We start from the raw sequence: 23265 nt of genomic DNA, 5'->3' as shown, positions 1-23265 counted from the left end.
ATGCTTTTAAGATTTCCTGGATGTCAGAACAAAATTTAAACTTTATGCCTTAAAAAAGAAAAATGTATGATCTAACAATGTCTTGACTGTTTAAACTTTAGCACCGTAGCTGATTTTATCAAGTCAAAATAACTTTATACTTTTCTTGTCTAAGTAACCCTTGAAACCACATAACAAAGCACTCCAGGTCAGAATATATATGAGAAGGAGAGAAACGCCGATTTTCCCGCACACGTTTAGGTTTTGGAGAGCCTGGATAGCTCAGTCGGTAGAGCATCAGACTTTTAATCTGAGGGTCCAGTGTTCAAGTCCCTGTTCAGGCGTGTGTCTTTTAGAAATCAAGACGTTTCACTTATTTATGATTTGAACATTACGTAGATTTCATACTCTAAAAAAATTATTGGATTAATGATGTAACTTTATGTCTTAAGGATAGAATTAAGTATGATCTAATGATGTCTTGCCGCCTCAAACTTTAGCAGCCTAGAGAATTTCATTAAGACAAAATGAAATTACACTTTTCTCTTCTTCTGAAAGTAGACTTTAAAAGCATATACATTATAACAGTGCTATAGCTCAAAATATAAATGATGATAACACCATCGATTTTCTTGCATATTTTTGTGTTTTATAGAGCCTGGATAGTTTAGTGGGTAGAGTATCACATGAGTCTTTTGAAAAAACAATCTATCACTTATCTATGACTGAAACTCTCTTTGAAACTAAGGTAAATAGTTGATAGAGCATCACACTTTCGATCTGAGGGTACCTGTTCAGGTGTAAGTCTTTTGAAAAACAACCTATCACTTATCCATGACTGAAACTCTCTTTGAAACTAAGAACTAGTCCATGCTTTTAAGATTTCCTGGATGTCAGAACAAAATGTAAACTTTATGCCTTAAAAAAGAAAAATGTATGATCTAACAATGTCTTGACTCTTTAAACTTTAGCACCGTAGCTGATTTTATCAAGTCAAAATAACTTTATACTTTTCTTGTCTAAGTAACCCTTGAAACCACATAACAAAGCACTCCAGGTCAGAATATATATGAGAAGGAGAGAAACGCCGATTTTCCCGCACACGTTTTGGTTTTGGAGAGCCTGGATAGCTCAGTCGGTAGAGCATCAGACTTTTAATCTGAGGGTCCAGGGTTCAAGTCCCTGTTCAGGCATGTGTCTTTTAGAAATCAAGACGTTTCACTTATTTATGATTTGAACATTACGTAGATTTCATACTCTAAAAAAATTATTGGATTAATGATGTAACTTTATGTCTTAAGGATAGAATTAAGTATGATCTAATGATGTCTTGCCGCCTCAAACTTTAGCAGCCTAGAGAATTTCATTAAGACAAAATGAAATTACACTTTTCTCTTCTTCTGAAAGTAGACTTTAAAAGCATATACATTATAACAGTGCTATAGCTCAAAATATAAATGATGATAACACCATCGATTTTCTTGCATATTTTTGTGTTTTATAGAGCCTGGATAGTTTAGTGGGTAGAGTATCACATGAGTCTTTTGAAAAAACAATCTATCACTTATCTATGACTGAAACTCTCTTTGAAACTAAGGTAAATAGTTGATAGAGCATCACACTTTCGATCTGAGGGTACCTGTTCAGGTGTAAGTCTTTTGAAAAACAACCTATCACTTATCCATGACTGAAACTCTCTTTGAAACTAAGAACTAGTCCATGCTTTTAAGATTTCCTGGATGTCAGAACAAAATTTAAACTTTATGCCTTAAAAAAGAAAAATGTATGATCTAACAATGTCTTGACTGTTTAAACTTTAGCACCGTAGCTGATTTTATCAAGTCAAAATAACTTTATACTTTTCTTGTCTAAGTAACCCTTGAAACCACATAACAAAGCACTCCAGGTCAGAATATATATGAGAAGGAGAGAAACGCCGATTTTCCCGCACACGTTTAGGTTTTGGAGAGCCTGGATAGCTCAGTCGGTAGAGCATCAGACTTTTAATCTGAGGGTCCAGTGTTCAAGTCCCTGTTCAGGCGTGTGTCTTTTAGAAATCAAGACGTTTCACTTATTTATGATTTGAACATTACGTAGATTTCATACTCTAAAAAAATTATTGGATTAATGATGTAACTTTATGTCTTAAGGATAGAATTAAGTATGATCTAATGATGTCTTGCCGCCTCAAACTTTAGCAGCCTAGAGAATTTCATTAAGACAAAATGAAATTACACTTTTCTCTTCTTCTGAAAGTAGACTTTAAAAGCATATACATTATAACAGTGCTATAGCTCAAAATATAAATGATGATAACACCATCGATTTTCTTGCATATTTTTGTGTTTTATAGAGCCTGGATAGTTTAGTGGGTAGAGTATCACATGAGTCTTTTGAAAAAACAATCTATCACTTATCTATGACTGAAACTCTCTTTGAAACTAAGGTAAATAGTTGATAGAGCATCACACTTTCGATCTGAGGGTACCTGTTCAGGTGTAAGTCTTTTGAAAAACAACCTATCACTTATCCATGACTGAAACTCTCTTTGAAACTAAGAACTAGTCCATGCTTTTAAGATTTCCTGGATGTCAGAACAAAATTTAAACTTTATGCCTTAAAAAAGAAAAATGTATGATCTAACAATGTCTTGACTCTTTAAACTTTAGCACCGTAGCTGATTTTATCAAGTCAAAATAACTTTATACTTTTCTTGTCTAAGTAACCCTTGAAACCACATAACAAAGCACTCCAGGTCAGAATATATATGAGAAGGAGAGAAACGCCGATTTTCCCGCACACGTTTTGGTTTTGGAGAGCCTGGATAGCTCAGTCGGTAGAGCATCAGACTTTTAATCTGAGGGTCCAGGGTTCAAGTCCCTGTTCAGGCGTGTTTCTTTTAGAAATCAAGACGTTTCACTTATTTATGATTTGAACATTACGTAGATTTCATACTCTAAAAAAATTATTGGATTAATGATGTAACTTTATGTCTTAAGGATAGAATTAAGTATGATCTAATGATGTCTTGCCGCCTCAAACTTTAGCAGCCTAGAGAATTTCATTAAGACAAAATGAAATTACACTTTTCTCTTCTTCTGAAAGTAGACTTTAAAAGCATATACATTATAACAGTGCTATAGCTCAAAATATAAATGATGATAACACCATCGATTTTCTTGCATATTTTTGTGTTTTATAGAGCCTGGATAGTTTAGTGGGTAGAGTATCACATGAGTCTTTTGAAAAAACAATCTATCACTTATCTATGACTGAAACTCTCTTTGAAACTAAGGTAAATAGTTGATAGAGCATCACACTTTCGATCTGAGGGTACCTGTTCAGGTGTAAGTCTTTTGAAAAACAACCTATCACTTATCCATGACTGAAACTCTCTTTGAAACTAAGAACTAGTCCATGCTTTTAAGATTTCCTGGATGTCAGAACAAAATTTAAACTTTATGCCTTAAAAAAGAAAAATGTATGATCTAACAATGTCTTGACTCTTTAAACTTTAGCACCGTAGCTGATTTTATCAAGTCAAAATAACTTTATACTTTTCTTGTCTAAGTAACCCTTGAAACCACATAACAAAGCACTCCAGGTCAGAATATATATGAGAAGGAGAGAAACGCCGATTTTCCCGCACACGTTTAGGTTTTGGAGAGCCTGGATAGCTCAGTCGGTAGAGCATCAGACTTTTAATCTGAGGGTCCAGGGTTCAAGTCCCTGTTCAGGCGTGTGTCTTTTAGAAATCAAGACGTTTCACTTATTTATGATTTGAACATTACGTAGATTTCATACTCTAAAAAAATTATTGGATTAATGATGTAACTTTATGTCTTAAGGATAGAATTAAGTATGATCTAATGATGTCTTGCCGCCTCAAACTTTAGCAGCCTAGAGAATTTCATTAAGACAAAATGAAATTACACTTTTCTCTTCTTCTGAAAGTAGACTTTAAAAGCATATACATTATAACAGTGCTATAGCTCAAAATATAAATGATGATAACACCATCGATTTTCTTGCATATTTTTGTGTTTTATAGAGCCTGGATAGTTTAGTGGGTAGAGTATCACATGAGTCTTTTGAAAAAACAATCTATCACTTATCTATGACTGAAACTCTCTTTGAAACTAAGGTAAATAGTTGATAGAGCATCACACTTTCGATCTGAGGGTACCTGTTCAGGTGTAAGTCTTTTGAAAAACAACCTATCACTTATCCATGACTGAAACTCTCTTTGAAACTAAGAACTAGTCCATGCTTTTAAGATTTCCTGGATGTCAGAACAAAATTTAAACTTTATGACTTAAAAAAGAAAAATGTATGATCTAACAATGTCTTGACTGTTTAAACTTTAGCACCGTAGCTGATTTTATCAAGTCAAAATAACTTTATACTTTTCTTGTCTAAGTAACCCTTGAAACCACATAACAAAGCACTCCAGGTCAGAATATATATGAGAAGGAGAGAAACGCCGATTTTCCCGCACACGTTTAGGTTTTGGAGAGCCTGGATAGCTCAGTCGGTAGAGCATCAGACTTTTAATCTGAGGGTCCAGTGTTCAAGTCCCTGTTCAGGCGTGTGTCTTTTAGAAATCAAGACGTTTCACTTATTTATGATTTGAACATTACGTAGATTTCATACTCTAAAAAAATTATTGGATTAATGATGTAACTTTATGTCTTAAGGATAGAATTAAGTATGATCTAATGATGTCTTGCCGCCTCAAACTTTAGCAGCCTAGAGAATTTCATTAAGACAAAATGAAATTACACTTTTCTCTTCTTCTGAAAGTAGACTTTAAAAGCATATACATTATAACAGTGCTATAGCTCAAAATATAAATGATGATAACACCATCGATTTTCTTGCATATTTTTGTGTTTTATAGAGCCTGGATAGTTTAGTGGGTAGAGTATCACATGAGTCTTTTGAAAAAACAATCTATCACTTATCTATGACTGAAACTCTCTTTGAAACTAAGGTAAATAGTTGATAGAGCATCACACTTTCGATCTGAGGGTACCTGTTCAGGTGTAAGTCTTTTGAAAAACAACCTATCACTTATCCATGACTGAAACTCTCTTTGAAACTAAGAACTAGTCCATGCTTTTAAGATTTCCTGGATGTCAGAACAAAATTTAAACTTTATGCCTTAAAAAAGAAAAATGTATGATCTAACAATGTCTTGACTCTTTAAACTTTAGCACCGTAGCTGATTTTATCAAGTCAAAATAACTTTATACTTTTCTTGTCTAAGTAACCCTTGAAACCACATAACAAAGCACTCCAGGTCAGAATATATATGAGAAGGAGAGAAACGCCGATTTTCCCGCACACGTTTTGGTTTTGGAGAGCCTGGATAGCTCAGTCGGTAGAGCATCAGACTTTTAATCTGAGGGTCCAGGGTTCAAGTCCCTGTTCAGGCGTGTGTCTTTTAGAAATCAAGACGTTTCACTTATTTATGATTTGAACATTACGTAGATTTCATACTCTAAAAAAATTATTGGATTAATGATGTAACTTTATGTCTTAAGGATAGAATTAAGTATGATCTAATGATGTCTTGCCGCCTCAAACTTTAGCAGCCTAGAGAATTTCATTAAGACAAAATGAAATTACACTTTTCTCTTCTTCTGAAAGTAGACTTTAAAAGCATATACATTATAACAGTGCTATAGCTCAAAATATAAATGATGATAACACCATCGATTTTCTTGCATATTTTTGTGTTTTATAGAGCCTGGATAGTTTAGTGGGTAGAGTATCACATGAGTCTTTTGAAAAAACAATCTATCACTTATCTATGACTGAAACTCTCTTTGAAACTAAGGTAAATAGTTGATAGAGCATCACACTTTCGATCTGAGGGTACCTGTTCAGGTGTAAGTCTTTTGAAAAACAACCTATCACTTATCCATGACTGAAACTCTCTTTGAAACTAAGAACTAGTCCATGCTTTTAAGATTTCCTGGATGTCAGAACAAAATTTAAACTTTATGCCTTAAAAAAGAAAAATGTATGATCTAACAATGTCTTGACTGTTTAAACTTTAGCACCGTAGCTGATTTTATCAAGTCAAAATAACTTTATACTTTTCTTGTCTAAGTAACCCTTGAAACCACATAACAAAGCACTCCAGGTCAGAATATATATGAGAAGGAGAGAAACGCCGATTTTCCCGCACACGTTTTGGTTTTGGAGAGCCTGGATAGCTCAGTCGGTAGAGCATCAGACTTTTAATCTGAGGGTCCAGGGTTCAAGTCCCTGTTCAGGCGTGTGTCTTTTAGAAATCAAGACGTTTCACTTATTTATGATTTGAACATTACGTAGATTTCATACTCTAAAAAAATTATTGGATTAATGATGTAACTTTATGTCTTAAGGATAGAATTAAGTATGATCTAATGATGTCTTGCCGCCTCAAACTTTAGCAGCCTAGAGAATTTCATTAAGACAAAATGAAATTACACTTTTCTCTTCTTCTGAAAGTAGACTTTAAAAGCATATACATTATAACAGTGCTATAGCTCAAAATATAAATGATGATAACACCATCGATTTTCTTGCATATTTTTGTGTTTTATAGAGCCTGGATAGTTTAGTGGGTAGAGTATCACATGAGTCTTTTGAAAAAACAATCTATCACTTATCTATGACTGAAACTCTCTTTGAAACTAAGGTAAATAGTTGATAGAGCATCACACTTTCGATCTGAGGGTACCTGTTCAGGTGTAAGTCTTTTGAAAAACAACCTATCACTTATCCATGACTGAAACTCTCTTTGAAACTAAGAACTAGTCCATGCTTTTAAGATTTCCTGGATGTCAGAACAAAATTTAAACTTTATGCCTTAAAAAAGAAAAATGTATGATCTAACAATGTCTTGACTGTTTAAACTTTAGCACCGTAGCTGATTTTATCAAGTCAAAATAACTTTATACTTTTCTTGTCTAAGTAACCCTTGAAACCACATAACAAAGCACTCCAGGTCAGAATATATATGAGAAGGAGAGAAACGCCGATTTTCCCGCACACGTTTTGGTTTTGGAGAGCCTGGATAGCTCAGTCGGTAGAGCATCAGACTTTTAATCTGAGGGTCCAGGGTTCAAGTCCCTGTTCAGGCGTGTGTCTTTTAGAAATCAAGACGTTTCACTTATTTATGATTTGAACATTACGTAGATTTCATACTCTAAAAAAATTATTGGATTAATGATGTAACTTTATGTCTTAAGGATAGAATTAAGTATGATCTAATGATGTCTTGCCGCCTCAAACTTTAGCAGCCTAGAGAATTTCATTAAGACAAAATGAAATTACACTTTTCTCTTCTTCTGAAAGTAGACTTTAAAAGCATATACATTATAACAGTGCTATAGCTCAAAATATAAATGATGATAACACCATCGATTTTCTTGCATATTTTTGTGTTTTATAGAGCCTGGATAGTTTAGTGGGTAGAGTATCACATGAGTCTTTTGAAAAAACAATCTATCACTTATCTATGACTGAAACTCTCTTTGAAACTAAGGTAAATAGTTGATAGAGCATCACACTTTCGATCTGAGGGTACCTGTTCAGGTGTAAGTCTTTTGAAAAACAACCTATCACTTATCCATGACTGAAACTCTCTTTGAAACTAAGAACTAGTCCATGCTTTTAAGATTTCCTGGATGTCAGAACAAAATTTAAACTTTATGCCTTAAAAAAGAAAAATGTATGATCTAACAATGTCTTGACTCTTTAAACTTTAGCACCGTAGCTGATTTTATCAAGTCAAAATAACTTTATACTTTTCTTGTCTAAGTAACCCTTGAAACCACATAACAAAGCACTCCAGGTCAGAATATATATGAGAAGGAGAGAAACGCCGATTTTCCCGCACACGTTTTGGTTTTGGAGAGCCTGGATAGCTCAGTCGGTAGAGCATCAGACTTTTAATCTGAGGGTCCAGGGTTCAAGTCCCTGTTCAGGCGTGTTTCTTTTAGAAATCAAGACGTTTCACTTATTTATGATTTGAACATTACGTAGATTTCATACTCTAAAAAAATTATTGGATTAATGATGTAACTTTATGTCTTAAGGATAGAATTAAGTATGATCTAATGATGTCTTGCCGCCTCAAACTTTAGCAGCCTAGAGAATTTCATTAAGACAAAATGAAATTACACTTTTCTCTTCTTCTGAAAGTAGACTTTAAAAGCATATACATTATAACAGTGCTATAGCTCAAAATATAAATGATGATAACACCATCGATTTTCTTGCATATTTTTGTGTTTTATAGAGCCTGGATAGTTTAGTGGGTAGAGTATCACATGAGTCTTTTGAAAAAACAATCTATCACTTATCTATGACTGAAACTCTCTTTGAAACTAAGGTAAATAGTTGATAGAGCATCACACTTTCGATCTGAGGGTACCTGTTCAGGTGTAAGTTTTTTGAAAAACAACCTATCACTTATCCATGACTGAAACTCTCTTTGAAACTAAGAACTAGTCCATGCTTTTAAGATTTCCTGGATGTCAGAACAAAATTTAAACTTTATGCCTTAAAAAAGAAAAATGTATGATCTAACAATGTCTTGACTGTTTAAACTTTAGCACCGTAGCTGATTTTATCAAGTCAAAATAACTTTATACTTTTCTTGTCTAAGTAACCCTTGAAACCACATAACAAAGCACTCCAGGTCAGAATATATATGAGAAGGAGAGAAACGCCGATTTTCCCGCACACGTTTTGGTTTTGGAGAGCCTGGATAGCTCAGTCGGTAGAGCATCAGACTTTTAATCTGAGGGTCCAGGGTTCAAGTCCCTGTTCAGGCGTGTGTCTTTTAGAAATCAAGACGTTTCACTTATTTATGATTTGAACATTACGTAGATTTCATACTCTAAAAAAATTATTGGATTAATGATGTAACTTTATGTCTTAAGGATAGAATTAAGTATGATCTAATGATGTCTTGCCGCCTCAAACTTTAGCAGCCTAGAGAATTTCATTAAGACAAAATGAAATTACACTTTTCTCTTCTTCTGAAAGTAGACTTTAAAAGCATATACATTATAACAGTGCTATAGCTCAAAATATAAATGATGATAACACCATCGATTTTCTTGCATATTTTTGTGTTTTATAGAGCCTGGATAGTTTAGTGGGTAGAGTATCACATGAGTCTTTTGAAAAAACAATCTATCACTTATCTATGACTGAAACTCTCTTTGAAACTAAGGTAAATAGTTGATAGAGCATCACACTTTCGATCTGAGGGTACCTGTTCAGGTGTAAGTCTTTTGAAAAACAACCTATCACTTATCCATGACTGAAACTCTCTTTGAAACTAAGAACTAGTCCATGCTTTTAAGATTTCCTGGATGTCAGAACAAAATTTAAACTTTATGCCTTAAAAAAGAAAAATGTATGATCTAACAATGTCTTGACTGTTTAAACTTTAGCACCGTAGCTGATTTTATCAAGTCAAAATAACTTTATACTTTTCTTGTCTAAGTAACCCTTGAAACCACATAACAAAGCACTCCAGGTCAGAATATATATGAGAAGGAGAGAAACGCCGATTTTCCCGCACACGTTTTGGTTTTGGAGAGCCTGGATAGCTCAGTCGGTAGAGCATCAGACTTTTAATCTGAGGGTCCAGGGTTCAAGTCCCTGTTCAGGCGTGTGTCTTTTAGAAATCAAGACGTTTCACATATTTATGATTTGAACATTACGTAGATTTCATACTCTAAAAAAATTATTGGATTAATGATGTAACTTTATGTCTTAAGGATAGAATTAAGTATGATCTAATGATGTCTTGCCGCCTCAAACTTTAGCAGCCTAGAGAATTTCATTAAGACAAAATGAAATTACACTTTTCTCTTCTTCTGAAAGTAGACTTTAAAAGCATATACATTATAACAGTGCTATAGCTCAAAATATAAATGATGATAACACCATCGATTTTCTTGCATATTTTTGTGTTTTATAGAGCCTGGATAGTTTAGTGGGTAGAGTATCACATGAGTCTTTTGAAAAAACAATCTATCACTTATCTATGACTGAAACTCTCTTTGAAACTAAGGTAAATAGTTGATAGAGCATCACACTTTCGATCTGAGGGTACCTGTTCAGGTGTAAGTCTTTTGAAAAACAACCTATCACTTATCCATGACTGAAACTCTCTTTGAAACTAAGAACTAGTCCATGCTTTTAAGATTTCCTGGATGTCAGAACAAAATTTAAACTTTATGCCTTAAAAAAGAAAAATGTATGATCTAACAATGTCTTGACTCTTTAAACTTTAGCACCGTAGCTGATTTTATCAAGTCAAAATAACTTTATACTTTTCTTGTCTAAGTAACCCTTGAAACCACATAACAAAGCACTCCAGGTCAGAATATATATGAGAAGGAGAGAAACGCCGATTTTCACGCACACGTTTTGGTTTTGGAGAGCCTGGATAGCTCAGTCGGTAGAGCATCAGACTTTTAATCTGAGGGTCCAGGGTTCAAGTCCCTGTTCAGGCGTGTGTCTTTTAGAAATCAAGACGTTTCACATATTTATGATTTGAACATTACGTAGATTTCATACTCTAAAAAAATTATTGGATTAATGATGTAACTTTATGTCTTAAGGATAGAATTAAGTATGATCTAATGATGTCTTGCCGCCTCAAACTTTAGCAGCCTAGAGAATTTCATTAAGACAAAATGAAATTACACTTTTCTCTTCTTCTGAAAGTAGACTTTAAAAGCATATACATTATAACAGTGCTATAGCTCAAAATATAAATGATGATAACACCATCGATTTTCTTGCATATTTTTGTGTTTTATAGAGCCTGGATAGTTTAGTGGGTAGAGTATCACATGAGTCTTTTGAAAAAACAATCTATCACTTATCTATGACTGAAACTCTCTTTGAAACTAAGGTAAATAGTTGATAGAGCATCACACTTTCGATCTGAGGGTACCTGTTCAGGTGTAAGTCTTTTGAAAAACAACCTATCACTTATCCATGACTGAAACTCTCTTTGAAACTAAGAACTAGTCCATGCTTTTAAGATTTCCTGGATGTCAGAACAAAATTTAAACTTTATGCCTTAAAAAAGAAAAATGTATGATCTAACAATGTCTTGACTGTTTAAACTTTAGCACCGTAGCTGATTTTATCAAGTCAAAATAACTTTATACTTTTCTTGTCTAAGTAACCCTTGAAACCACATAACAAAGCACTCCAGGTCAGAATATATATGAGAAGGAGAGAAACGCCGATTTTCCCGCACACGTTTTGGTTTTGGAGAGCCTGGATAGCTCAGTCGGTAGAGCATCAGACTTTTAATCTGAGGGTCCAGGGTTCAAGTCCCTGTTCAGGCGTGTGTCTTTTAGAAATCAAGACGTTTCACATATTTATGATTTGAACATTACGTAGATTTCATACTCTAAAAAAATTATTGGATTAATGATGTAACTTTATGTCTTAAGGATAGAATTAAGTATGATCTAATGATGTCTTGCCGCCTCAAACTTTAGCAGCCTAGAGAATTTCATTAAGACAAAATGAAATTACACTTTTCTCTTCTTCTGAAAGTAGACTTTAAAAGCATATACATTATAACAGTGCTATAGCTCAAAATATAAATGATGATAACACCATCGATTTTCTTGCATATTTTTGTGTTTTATAGAGCCTGGATAGTTTAGTGGGTAGAGTATCACATGAGTCTTTTGAAAAAACAATCTATCACTTATCTATGACTGAAACTCTCTTTGAAACTAAGGTAAATAGTTGATAGAGCATCACACTTTCGATCTGAGGGTACCTGTTCAGGTGTAAGTCTTTTGAAAAACAACCTATCACTTATCCATGACTGAAACTCTCTTTGAAACTAAGAACTAGTCCATGCTTTTAAGATTTCCTGGATGTCAGAACAAAATTTAAACTTTATGCCTTAAAAAAGAAAAATGTATGATCTAACAATGTCTTGACTCTTTAAACTTTAGCACCGTAGCTGATTTTATCAAGTCAAAATAACTTTATACTTTTCTTGTCTAAGTAACCCTTGAAACCACATAACAAAGCACTCCAGGTCAGAATATATATGAGAAGGAGAGAAACGCCGATTTTCACGCACACGTTTTGGTTTTGGAGAGCCTGGATAGCTCAGTCGGTAGAGCATCAGACTTTTAATCTGAGGGTCCAGGGTTCAAGTCCCTGTTCAGGCGTGTGTCTTTTAGAAATCAAGACGTTTCACATATTTATGATTTGAACATTACGTAGATTTCATACTCTAAAAAAATTATTGGATTAATGATGTAACTTTATGTCTTAAGGATAGAATTAAGTATGATCTAATGATGTCTTGCCGCCTCAAACTTTAGCAGCCTAGAGAATTTCATTAAGACAAAATGAAATTACACTTTTCTCTTCTTCTGAAAGTAGACTTTAAAAGCATATACATTATAACAGTGCTATAGCTCAAAATATAAATGATGATAACACCATCGATTTTCTTGCATATTTTTGTGTTTTATAGAGCCTGGATAGTTTAGTGGGTAGAGTATCACATGAGTCTTTTGAAAAAACAATCTATCACTTATCTATGACTGAAACTCTCTTTGAAACTAAGGTAAATAGTTGATAGAGCATCACACTTTCGATCTGAGGGTACCTGTTCAGGTGTAAGTCTTTTGAAAAACAACCTATCACTTATCCATGACTGAAACTCTCTTTGAAACTAAGAACTAGTCCATGCTTTTAAGATTTCCTGGATGTCAGAACAAAATTTAAACTTTATGCCTTAAAAAAGAAAAATGTATGATCTAACAATGTCTTGACTCTTTAAACTTTAGCACCGTAGCTGATTTTATCAAGTCAAAATAACTTTATACTTTTCTTGTCTAAGTAACCCTTGAAACCACATAACAAAGCACTCCAGGTCAGAATATATATGAGAAGGAGAGAAACGCCGATTTTCCCGCACACGTTTTGGTTTTGGAGAGCCTGGATAGCTCAGTCGGTAGAGCATCAGACTTTTAATCTGAGGGTCCAGGGTTCAAGTCCCTGTTCAGGCGTGTGTCTTTTAGAAATCAAGACGTTTCACATATTTATGATTTGAACATTACGTAGATTTCATACTCTAAAAAAATTATTGGATTAATGATGTAACTTTATGTCTTAAGGATAGAATTAAGTATGATCTAATGATGTCTTGCCGCCTCAAACTTTAGCAGCCTAGAGAATTTCATTAAGACAAAATGAAATTACACTTTTCTCTTCTTCTGAAAGTAGACTTTAAAAGCATATACATTATAACAGTGCTATAGCTCAAAATATAAATGATGATAACACCATCGATTTTCTTGCATATTTTTGTGTTTTATAGAGCCTGGATAGTTTAGTGGGTAGAGTATCACATGAGTCTTTTGAAAAAACAATCTATCACTTATCTATGACTGAAACTCTCTTTGAAACTAAGGTAAATAGTTGATAGAGCATCACACTTTCGATCTGAGGGTACCTGTTCAGGTGTAAGTCTTTTGAAAAACAACCTATCACTTATCCATGACTGAAACTCTCTTTGAAACTAAGAACTAGTCCATGCTTTTAAGATTTCCTGGATGTCAGAACAAAATTTAAACTTTATGCCTTAAAAAAGAAAAATGTATGATCTAACAATGTCTTGACTCTTTAAACTTTAGCACCGTAGCTGATTTTATCAAGTCAAAATAACTTTATACTTTTCTTGTCTAAGTAACCCTTGAAACCACATAACAAAGCACTCCAGGTCAGAATATATATGAGAAGGAGAGAAACGCCGATTTTCCCGCACACGTTTAGGTTTTGGAGAGCCTGGATAGCTCAGTCGGTAGAGCATCAGACTTTTAATCTGAGGGTCCAGTGTTCAAGTCCCTGTTCAGGCGTGTGTCTTTTAGAAATCAAGACGTTTCACTTATTTATGATTTGAACATTACGTAGATTTCATACTCTAAAAAAATTATTGGATTAATGATGTAACTTTATGTCTTAAGGATAGAATTAAGTATGATCTAATGATGTCTTGCCGCCTCAAACTTTAGCAGCCTAGAGAATTTCATTAAGACAAAATGAAATTACACTTTTCTCTTCTTCTGAAAGTAGACTTTAAAAGCATATACATTATAACAGTGCTATAGCTCAAAATATAAATGATGATAACACCATCGATTTTCTTGCATATTTTTGTGTTTTATAGAGCCTGGATAGTTTAGTGGGTAGAGTATCACATGAGTCTTTTGAAAAAACAATCTATCACTTATCTATGACTGAAACTCTCTTTGAAACTAAGGTAAATAGTTGATAGAGCATCACACTTTCGATCTGAGGGTACCTGTTCAGGTGTAAGTCTTTTGAAAAACAACCTATCACTTATCCATGACTGAAACTCTCTTTGAAACTAAGAACTAGTCCATGCTTTTAAGATTTCCTGGATGTCAGAACAAAATTTAAACTTTATGCCTTAAAAAAGAAAAATGTATGATCTAACAATGTCTTGACTCTTTAAACTTTAGCACCGTAGCTGATTTTATCAAGTCAAAATAACTTTATACTTTTCTTGTCTAAGTAACCCTTGAAACCACATAACAAAGCACTCCAGGTCAGAATATATATGAGAAGGAGAGAAACGCCGATTTTCCCGCACACGTTTTGGTTTTGGAGAGCCTGGATAGCTCAGTCGGTAGAGCATCAGACTTTTAATCTGAGGGTCCAGGGTTCAAGTCCCTGTTCAGGCGTGTGTCTTTTAGAAATCAAGACGTTTCACTTATTTATGATTTGAACATTACGTAGATTTCATACTCTAAAAAAATTATTGGATTAATGATGTAACTTTATGTCTTAAGGATAGAATTAAGTATGATCTAATGATGTCTTGCCGCCTCAAACTTTAGCAGCCTAGAGAATTTCATTAAGACAAAATGAAATTACACTTTTCTCTTCTTCTGAAAGTAGACTTTAAAAGCATATACATTATAACAGTGCTATAGCTCAAAATATAAATGATGATAACACCATCGATTTTCTTGCATATTTTTGTGTTTTATAGAGCCTGGATAGTTTAGTGGGTAGAGTATCACATGAGTCTTTTGAAAAAACAATCTATCACTTATCTATGACTGAAACTCTCTTTGAAACTAAGGTAAATAGTTGATAGAGCATCACACTTTCGATCTGAGGGTACCTGTTCAGGTGTAAGTCTTTTGAAAAACAACCTATCACTTATCCATGACTGAAACTCTCTTTGAAACTAAGAACTAGTCCATGCTTTTAAGATTTCCTGGATGTCAGAACAAAATTTAAACTTTATGCCTTAAAAAAGAAAAATGTATGATCTAACAATGTCTTGACTGTTTAAACTTTAGCACCGTAGCTGATTTTATCAAGTCAAAATAACTTTATACTTTTCTTGTCTAAGTAACCCTTGAAACCACATAACAAAGCACTCCAGGTCAGAATATATATGAGAAGGAGAGAAACGCCGATTTTCCCGCACACGTTTAGGTTTTGGAGAGCCTGGATAGCTCAGTCGGTAGAGCATCAGACTTTTAATCTGAGGGTCCAGTGTTCAAGTCCCTGTTCAGGCGTGTGTCTTTTAGAAATCAAGACGTTTCACTTATTTATGATTTGAACATTACGTAGATTTCATACTCTAAAAAAATTATTGGATTAATGATGTAACTTTATGTCTTAAGGATAGAATTAAGTATGATCTAATGATGTCTTGCCGCCTCAAACTTTAGCAGCCTAGAGAATTTCATTAAGACAAAATGAAATTACACTTTTCTCTTCTTCTGAAAGTAGACTTTAAAAGCATATACATTATAACAGTGCTATAGCTCAAAATATAAATGATGATAACACCATCGATTTTCTTGCATATTTTTGTGTTTTATAGAGCCTGGATAGTTTAGTGGGTAGAGTATCACATGAGTCTTTTGAAAAAACAATCTATCACTTATCTATGACTGAAACTCTCTTTGAAACTAAGGTAAATAGTTGATAGAGCATCACACTTTCGATCTGAGGGTACCTGTTCAGGTGTAAGTCTTTTGAAAAACAACCTATCACTTATCCATGACTGAAACTCTCTTTGAAACTAAGAACTAGTCCATGCTTTTAAGATTTCCTGGATGTCAGAACAAAATTTAAACTTTATGCCTTAAAAAAGAAAAATGTATGATCTAACAATGTCTTGACTCTTTAAACTTTAGCACCGTAGCTGATTTTATCAAGTCAAAATAACTTTATACTTTTCTTGTCTAAGTAACCCTTGAAACCACATAACAAAGCACTCCAGGTCAGAATATATATGAGAAGGAGAGAAACGCCGATTTTCCCGCACACGTTTTGGTTTTGGAGAGCCTGGATAGCTCAGTCAGTAGAGCATCAGACTTTTAATCTGAGGGTCCAGGGTTCAAGTCCCTGTTCAGGCGTGTTTCTTTTAGAAATCAAGACGTTTCACTTATTTATGATTTGAACATTACGTAGATTTCATACTCTAAAAAAATTATTGGATTAATGATGTAACTTTATGTCTTAAGGATAGAATTAAGTATGATCTAATGATGTCTTGCCGCCTCAAACTTTAGCAGCCTAGAGAATTTCATTAAGACAAAATGAAATTACACTTTTCTCTTCTTCTGAAAGTAGACTTTAAAAGCATATACATTATAACAGTGCTATAGCTCAAAATATAAATGATGATAACACCATCGATTTTCTTGCATATTTTTGTGTTTTATAGAGCCTGGATAGTTTAGTGGGTAGAGTATCACATGAGTCTTTTGAAAAAACAATCTATCACTTATCTATGACTGAAACTCTCTTTGAAACTAAGGTAAATAGTTGATAGAGCATCACACTTTCGATCTGAGGGTACCTGTTCAGGTGTAAGTTTTTTGAAAAACAACCTATCACTTATCCATGACTGAAACTCTCTTTGAAACTAAGAACTAGTCCATGCTTTTAAGATTTCCTGGATGTCAGAACAAAATTTAAACTTTATGCCTTAAAAAAGAAAAATGTATGATCTAACAATGTCTTGACTGTTTAAACTTTAGCACCGTAGCTGATTTTATCAAGTCAAAATAACTTTATACTTTTCTTGTCTAAGTAACCCTTGAAACCACATAACAAAGCACTCCAGGTCAGAATATATATGAGAAGGAGAGAAACGCCGATTTTCCCGCACACGTTTAGGTTTTGGAGAGCCTGGATAGCTCAGTCGGTAGAGCATCAGACTTTTAATCTGAGGGTCCAGGGTTCAAGTCCCTGTTCAGGCGTGTGTCTTTTAGAAATCAAGACGTTTCACTTATTTATGATTTGAACATTACGTAGATTTCATACTCTAAAAAAATTATTGGATTAATGATGTAACTTTATGTCTTAAGGATAGAATTAAGTATGATCTAATGATGTCTTGCCGCCTCAAACTTTAGCAGCCTAGAGAATTTCATTAAGACAAAATGAAATTACACTTTTCTCTTCTTCTGAAAGTAGACTTTAAAAGCATATACATTATAACAGTGCTATAGCTCAAAATATAAATGATGATAACACCATCGATTTTCTTGCATATTTTTGTGTTTTATAGAGCCTGGATAGTTTAGTGGGTAGAGTATCACATGAGTCTTTTGAAAAAACAATCTATCACTTATCTATGACTGAAACTCTCTTTGAAACTAAGGTAAATAGTTGATAGAGCATCACACTTTCGATCTGAGGGTACCTGTTCAGGTGTAAGTCTTTTGAAAAACAACCTATCACTTATCCATGACTGAAACTCTCTTTGAAACTAAGAACTAGTCCATGCTTTTAAGATTTCCTGGATGTCAGAACAAAATTTAAACTTTATGACTTAAAAAAGAAAAATGTATGATCTAACAATGTCTTGACTGTTTAAACTTTAGCACCGTAGCTGATTTTATCAAGTCAAAATAACTTTATACTTTTCTTGTCTAAGTAACCCTTGAAACCACATAACAAAGCACTCCAGGTCAGAATATATATGAGAAGGAGAGAAACGCCGATTTTCCCGCACACGTTTAGGTTTTGGAGAGCCTGGATAGCTCAGTCGGTAGAGCATCAGACTTTTAATCTGAGGGTCCAGTGTTCAAGTCCCTGTTCAGGCGTGTGTCTTTTAGAAATCAAGACGTTTCACTTATTTATGATTTGAACATTACGTAGATTTCATACTCTAAAAAAATTATTGGATTAATGATGTAACTTTATGTCTTAAGGATAGAATTAAGTATGATCTAATGATGTCTTGCCGCCTCAAACTTTAGCAGCCTAGAGAATTTCATTAAGACAAAATGAAATTACACTTTTCTCTTCTTCTGAAAGTAGACTTTAAAAGCATATACATTATAACAGTGCTATAGCTCAAAATATAAATGATGATAACACCATCGATTTTCTTGCATATTTTTGTGTTTTATAGAGCCTGGATAGTTTAGTGGGTAGAGTATCACATGAGTCTTTTGAAAAAACAATCTATCACTTATCTATGACTGAAACTCTCTTTGAAACTAAGGTAAATAGTTGATAGAGCATCACACTTTCGATCTGAGGGTACCTGTTCAGGTGTAAGTCTTTTGAAAAACAACCTATCACTTATCCATGACTGAAACTCTCTTTGAAACTAAGAACTAGTCCATGCTTTTAAGATTTCCTGGATGTCAGAACAAAATTTAAACTTTATGCCTTAAAAAAGAAAAATGTATGATCTAACAATGTCTTGACTCTTTAAACTTTAGCACCGTAGCTGATTTTATCAAGTCAAAATAACTTTATACTTTTCTTGTCTAAGTAACCCTTGAAACCACATAACAAAGCACTCCAGGTCAGAATATATATGAGAAGGAGAGAAACGCCGATTTTCCCGCACACGTTTTGCTTTTGGAGAGCCTGGATAGCTCAGTCGGTAGAGCATCAGACTTTTAATCTGAGGGTCCAGGGTTCAAGTCCCTGTTCAGGCGTGTGTCTTTTAGAAATCAAGACGTTTCACTTATTTATGATTTGAACATTACGTAGATTTCATACTCTAAAAAAATTATTGGATTAATGATGTAACTTTATGTCTTAAGGATAGAATTAAGTATGATCTAATGATGTCTTGCCGCCTCAAACTTTAGCAGCCTAGAGAATTTCATTAAGACAAAATGAAATTACACTTTTCTCTTCTTCTGAAAGTAGACTTTAAAAGCATATACATTATAACAGTGCTATAGCTCAAAATATAAATGATGATAACACCATCGATTTTCTTGCATATTTTTGTGTTTTATAGAGCCTGGATAGTTTAGTGGGTAGAGTATCACATGAGTCTTTTGAAAAAACAATCTATCACTTATCTATGACTGAAACTCTCTTTGAAACTAAGGTAAATAGTTGATAGAGCATCACACTTTCGATCTGAGGGTACCTGTTCAGGTGTAAGTCTTTTGAAAAACAACCTATCACTTATCCATGACTGAAACTCTCTTTGAAACTAAGAACTAGTCCATGCTTTTAAGATTTCCTGGATGTCAGAACAAAATTTAAACTTTATGCCTTAAAAAAGAAAAATGTATGATCTAACAATGTCTTGACTGTTTAAACTTTAGCACCGTAGCTGATTTTATCAAGTCAAAATAACTTTATACTTTTCTTGTCTAAGTAACCCTTGAAACCACATAACAAAGCACTCCAGGTCAGAATATATATGAGAAGGAGAGAAACGCCGATTTTCCCGCACACGTTTTGGTTTTGGAGAGCCTGGATAGCTCAGTCGGTAGAGCATCAGACTTTTAATCTGAGGGTCCAGGGTTCAAGTCCCTGTTCAGGCGTGTGTCTTTTAGAAATCAAGACGTTTCACTTATTTATGATTTGAACATTACGTAGATTTCATACTCTAAAAAAATTATTGGATTAATGATGTAACTTTATGTCTTAAGGATAGAATTAAGTATGATCTAATGATGTCTTGCCGCCTCAAACTTTAGCAGCCTAGAGAATTTCATTAAGACAAAATGAAATTACACTTTTCTCTTCTTCTGAAAGTAGACTTTAAAAGCATATACATTATAACAGTGCTATAGCTCAAAATATAAATGATGATAACACCATCGATTTTCTTGCATATTTTTGTGTTTTATAGAGCCTGGATAGTTTAGTGGGTAGAGTATCACATGAGTCTTTTGAAAAAACAATCTATCACTTATCTATGACTGAAACTCTCTTTGAAACTAAGGTAAATAGTTGATAGAGCATCACACTTTCGATCTGAGGGTACCTGTTCAGGTGTAAGTCTTTTGAAAAACAACCTATCACTTATCCATGACTGAAACTCTCTTTGAAACTAAGAACTAGTCCATGCTTTTAAGATTTCCTGGATGTCAGAACAAAATTTAAACTTTATGCCTTAAAAAAGAAAAATGTATGATCTAACAATGTCTTGACTCTTTAAACTTTAGCACCGTAGCTGATTTTATCAAGTCAAAATAACTTTATACTTTTCTTGTCTAAGTAACCCTTGAAACCACATAACAAAGCACTCCAGGTCAGAATATATATGAGAAGGAGAGAAACGCCGATTTTCCCGCACACGTTTTGGTTTTGGAGAGCCTGGATAGCTCAGTCGGTAGAGCATCAGACTTTTAATCTGAGGGTCCAGGGTTCAAGTCCCTGTTCAGGCGTGTTTCTTTTAGAAATCAAGACGTTTCACTTATTTATGATTTGAACATTACGTAGATTTCATACTCTAAAAAAATTATTGGATTAATGATGTAACTTTATGTCTTAAGGATAGAATTAAGTATGATCTAATGATGTCTTGCCGCCTCAAACTTTAGCAGCCTAGAGAATTTCATTAAGACAAAATGAAATTACACTTTTCTCTTCTTCTGAAAGTAGACTTTAAAAGCATATACATTATAACAGTGCTATAGCTCAAAATATAAATGATGATAACACCATCGATTTTCTTGCATATTTTTGTGTTTTATAGAGCCTGGATAGTTTAGTGGGTAGAGTATCACATGAGTCTTTTGAAAAAACAATCTATCACTTATCTATGACTGAAACTCTCTTTGAAACTAAGGTAAATAGTTGATAGAGCATCACACTTTCGATCTGAGGGTACCTGTTCAGGTGTAAGTTTTTTGAAAAACAACCTATCACTTATCCATGACTGAAACTCTCTTTGAAACTAAGAACTAGTCCATGCTTTTAAGATTTCCTGGATGTCAGAACAAAATTTAAACTTTATGCCTTAAAAAAGAAAAATGTATGATCTAACAATGTCTTGACTGTTTAAACTTTAGCACCGTAGCTGATTTTATCAAGTCAAAATAACTTTATACTTTTCTTGTCTAAGTAACCATTGAAACCACATAACAAAGCACTCCAGGTCAGAATATATATGAGAAGGAGAGAAACGCCGATTTTCCCGCACACGTTTTGGTTTTGGAGAGCCTGGATAGCTCAGTCGGTAGAGCATCAGACTTTTAATCTGAGGGTCCAGGGTTCAAGTCCCTGTTCAGGCGTGTGTCTTTTAGAAATCAAGACGTTTCACTTATTTATGATTTGAACATTACGTAGATTTCATACTCTAAAAAAATTATTGGATTAATGATGTAACTTTATGTCTTAAGGATAGAATTAAGTATGATCTAATGATGTCTTGCCGCCTCAAACTTTAGCAGCCTAGAGAATTTCATTAAGACAAAATGAAATTACACTTTTCTCTTCTTCTGAAAGTAGACTTTAAAAGCATATACATTATAACAGTGCTATAGCTCAAAATATAAATGATGATAACACCATCGATTTTCTTGCATATTTTTGTGTTTTATAGAGCCTGGATAGTTTAGTGGGTAGAGTATCACATGAGTCTTTTGAAAAAACAATCTATCACTTATCTATGACTGAAACTCTCTTTGAAACTAAGGTAAATAGTTGATAGAGCATCACACTTTCGATCTGAGGGTACCTGTTCAGGTGTAAGTCTTTTGAAAAACAACCTATCACTTATCCATGACTGAAACTCTCTTTGAAACTAAGAACTAGTCCATGCTTTTAAGATTTCCTGGATGTCAGAACAAAATTTAAACTTTATGCCTTAAAAAAGAAAAATGTATGATCTAACAATGTCTTGACTGTTTAAACTTTAGCACCGTAGCTGATTTTATCAAGTCAAAATAACTTTATACTTTTCTTGTCTAAGTAACCCTTGAAACCACATAACAAAGCACTCCAGGTCAGAATATATATGAGAAGGAGAGAAACGCCGATTTTCCCGCACACGTTTTGGTTTTGGAGAGCCTGGATAGCTCAGTCGGTAGAGCATCAGACTTTTAATCTGAGGGTCCAGGGTTCAAGTCCCTGTTCAGGCGTGTGTCTTTTAGAAATCAAGACGTTTCACTTATTTATGATTTGAACATTACGTAGATTTCATACTCTAAAAAAATTATTGGATTAATGATGTAACTTTATGTCTTAAGGATAGAATTAAGTATGATCTAATGATGTCTTGCCGCCTCAAACTTTAGCAGCCTAGAGAATTTCATTAAGACAAAATGAAATTACACTTTTCTCTTCTTCTGAAAGTAGACTTTAAAAGCATATACATTATAACAGTGCTATAGCTCAAAATATAAATGATGATAACACCATCGATTTTCTTGCATATTTTTGTGTTTTATAGAGCCTGGATAGTTTAGTGGGTAGAGTATCACATGAGTCTTTTGAAAAAACAATCTATCACTTATCTATGACTGAAACTCTCTTTGAAACTAAGGTAAATAGTTGATAGAGCATCACACTTTCGATCTGAGGGTACCTGTTCAGGTGTAAGTCTTTTGAAAAACAACCTATCACTTATCCATCCAAACACGAGAAAATAGAGCAGTTGAAGCTAATTCATATATAAAAATTGTTTAACCTTTATTCAACATATATCACAAACAATGTAAAAGTACAAAAAGATAAGACTCTAGTAAGAAATGGCGGAAGTAGTAATAAATATTGTTGCTGGTACGTTTACATGGGATAGCGAAGTAGCATGCAGTTGTTTGTATAGAGTGGTGTATACCTCCCCTCACAAGGAGAACATTTCCAACCTAGTGAGTGTGTAATAAGTCTATTACGCATGTAAACACAAAGGAGGATGAAGTAAAGTGACAGTGTATTTACAAAACAATAAGCATGACACCAGCCTTACCCATGGTCAGCAAGTTAGTTGATAATGTCCGCTCCTCCACA

At 33.9% G+C, this 23265-nt stretch overlaps 21 non-coding genes across 21 annotated transcripts; all 21 read left to right on the top strand.

The window, feature by feature from the left end:
• Window positions 1-1099: 1099 nt before the first annotated feature.
• On the top strand, window positions 1100-1172 carry TRNAK-UUU (transfer RNA lysine (anticodon UUU)). The gene has a single exon. It is a non-coding gene; the product is annotated as a tRNA-Lys (tRNA).
• Window positions 1173-2797: 1625 nt separating this feature from the next.
• TRNAK-UUU (transfer RNA lysine (anticodon UUU)) lies at window positions 2798-2870 on the top strand. The gene has a single exon. It is a non-coding gene; the product is annotated as a tRNA-Lys (tRNA).
• Window positions 2871-3646: 776 nt separating this feature from the next.
• TRNAK-UUU (transfer RNA lysine (anticodon UUU)) lies at window positions 3647-3719 on the top strand. The gene has a single exon. It is a non-coding gene; the product is annotated as a tRNA-Lys (tRNA).
• Window positions 3720-5344: 1625 nt separating this feature from the next.
• Window positions 5345-5417, top strand: TRNAK-UUU (transfer RNA lysine (anticodon UUU)). The gene has a single exon. It is a non-coding gene; the product is annotated as a tRNA-Lys (tRNA).
• A 776-nt stretch (window positions 5418-6193) lies between these two features.
• Window positions 6194-6266, top strand: TRNAK-UUU (transfer RNA lysine (anticodon UUU)). The gene has a single exon. It is a non-coding gene; the product is annotated as a tRNA-Lys (tRNA).
• Window positions 6267-7042: 776 nt separating this feature from the next.
• On the top strand, window positions 7043-7115 carry TRNAK-UUU (transfer RNA lysine (anticodon UUU)). Its single transcript has one exon. It is a non-coding gene; the product is annotated as a tRNA-Lys (tRNA).
• Window positions 7116-7891: 776 nt separating this feature from the next.
• On the top strand, window positions 7892-7964 carry TRNAK-UUU (transfer RNA lysine (anticodon UUU)). Its single transcript has one exon. It is a non-coding gene; the product is annotated as a tRNA-Lys (tRNA).
• Window positions 7965-8740: 776 nt separating this feature from the next.
• On the top strand, window positions 8741-8813 carry TRNAK-UUU (transfer RNA lysine (anticodon UUU)). Its single transcript has one exon. It is a non-coding gene; the product is annotated as a tRNA-Lys (tRNA).
• Window positions 8814-9589: 776 nt separating this feature from the next.
• On the top strand, window positions 9590-9662 carry TRNAK-UUU (transfer RNA lysine (anticodon UUU)). Its single transcript has one exon. It is a non-coding gene; the product is annotated as a tRNA-Lys (tRNA).
• A 776-nt stretch (window positions 9663-10438) lies between these two features.
• On the top strand, window positions 10439-10511 carry TRNAK-UUU (transfer RNA lysine (anticodon UUU)). The gene has a single exon. It is a non-coding gene; the product is annotated as a tRNA-Lys (tRNA).
• A 776-nt stretch (window positions 10512-11287) lies between these two features.
• On the top strand, window positions 11288-11360 carry TRNAK-UUU (transfer RNA lysine (anticodon UUU)). The gene has a single exon. It is a non-coding gene; the product is annotated as a tRNA-Lys (tRNA).
• A 776-nt stretch (window positions 11361-12136) lies between these two features.
• TRNAK-UUU (transfer RNA lysine (anticodon UUU)) lies at window positions 12137-12209 on the top strand. Its single transcript has one exon. It is a non-coding gene; the product is annotated as a tRNA-Lys (tRNA).
• Window positions 12210-12985: 776 nt separating this feature from the next.
• TRNAK-UUU (transfer RNA lysine (anticodon UUU)) lies at window positions 12986-13058 on the top strand. The gene has a single exon. It is a non-coding gene; the product is annotated as a tRNA-Lys (tRNA).
• Window positions 13059-14683: 1625 nt separating this feature from the next.
• On the top strand, window positions 14684-14756 carry TRNAK-UUU (transfer RNA lysine (anticodon UUU)). Its single transcript has one exon. It is a non-coding gene; the product is annotated as a tRNA-Lys (tRNA).
• Window positions 14757-16381: 1625 nt separating this feature from the next.
• TRNAK-UUU (transfer RNA lysine (anticodon UUU)) lies at window positions 16382-16454 on the top strand. Its single transcript has one exon. It is a non-coding gene; the product is annotated as a tRNA-Lys (tRNA).
• A 776-nt stretch (window positions 16455-17230) lies between these two features.
• Window positions 17231-17303, top strand: TRNAK-UUU (transfer RNA lysine (anticodon UUU)). Its single transcript has one exon. It is a non-coding gene; the product is annotated as a tRNA-Lys (tRNA).
• A 1625-nt stretch (window positions 17304-18928) lies between these two features.
• On the top strand, window positions 18929-19001 carry TRNAK-UUU (transfer RNA lysine (anticodon UUU)). The gene has a single exon. It is a non-coding gene; the product is annotated as a tRNA-Lys (tRNA).
• A 776-nt stretch (window positions 19002-19777) lies between these two features.
• Window positions 19778-19850, top strand: TRNAK-UUU (transfer RNA lysine (anticodon UUU)). Its single transcript has one exon. It is a non-coding gene; the product is annotated as a tRNA-Lys (tRNA).
• A 776-nt stretch (window positions 19851-20626) lies between these two features.
• TRNAK-UUU (transfer RNA lysine (anticodon UUU)) lies at window positions 20627-20699 on the top strand. Its single transcript has one exon. It is a non-coding gene; the product is annotated as a tRNA-Lys (tRNA).
• A 776-nt stretch (window positions 20700-21475) lies between these two features.
• TRNAK-UUU (transfer RNA lysine (anticodon UUU)) lies at window positions 21476-21548 on the top strand. The gene has a single exon. It is a non-coding gene; the product is annotated as a tRNA-Lys (tRNA).
• Window positions 21549-22324: 776 nt separating this feature from the next.
• On the top strand, window positions 22325-22397 carry TRNAK-UUU (transfer RNA lysine (anticodon UUU)). The gene has a single exon. It is a non-coding gene; the product is annotated as a tRNA-Lys (tRNA).
• Window positions 22398-23265: the final 868 nt, after the last annotated feature.

Source organism: Rhinoderma darwinii, chromosome 1, assembly GCF_050947455.1.
Source record: "Rhinoderma darwinii isolate aRhiDar2 chromosome 1, aRhiDar2.hap1, whole genome shotgun sequence".
Taxonomy (NCBI): Eukaryota; Metazoa; Chordata; class Amphibia; order Anura; family Rhinodermatidae; genus Rhinoderma; species Rhinoderma darwinii.
Note: the sequence above shows the minus strand (reverse complement) of the source record. Positions and strands in the feature narration are given on the sequence as shown.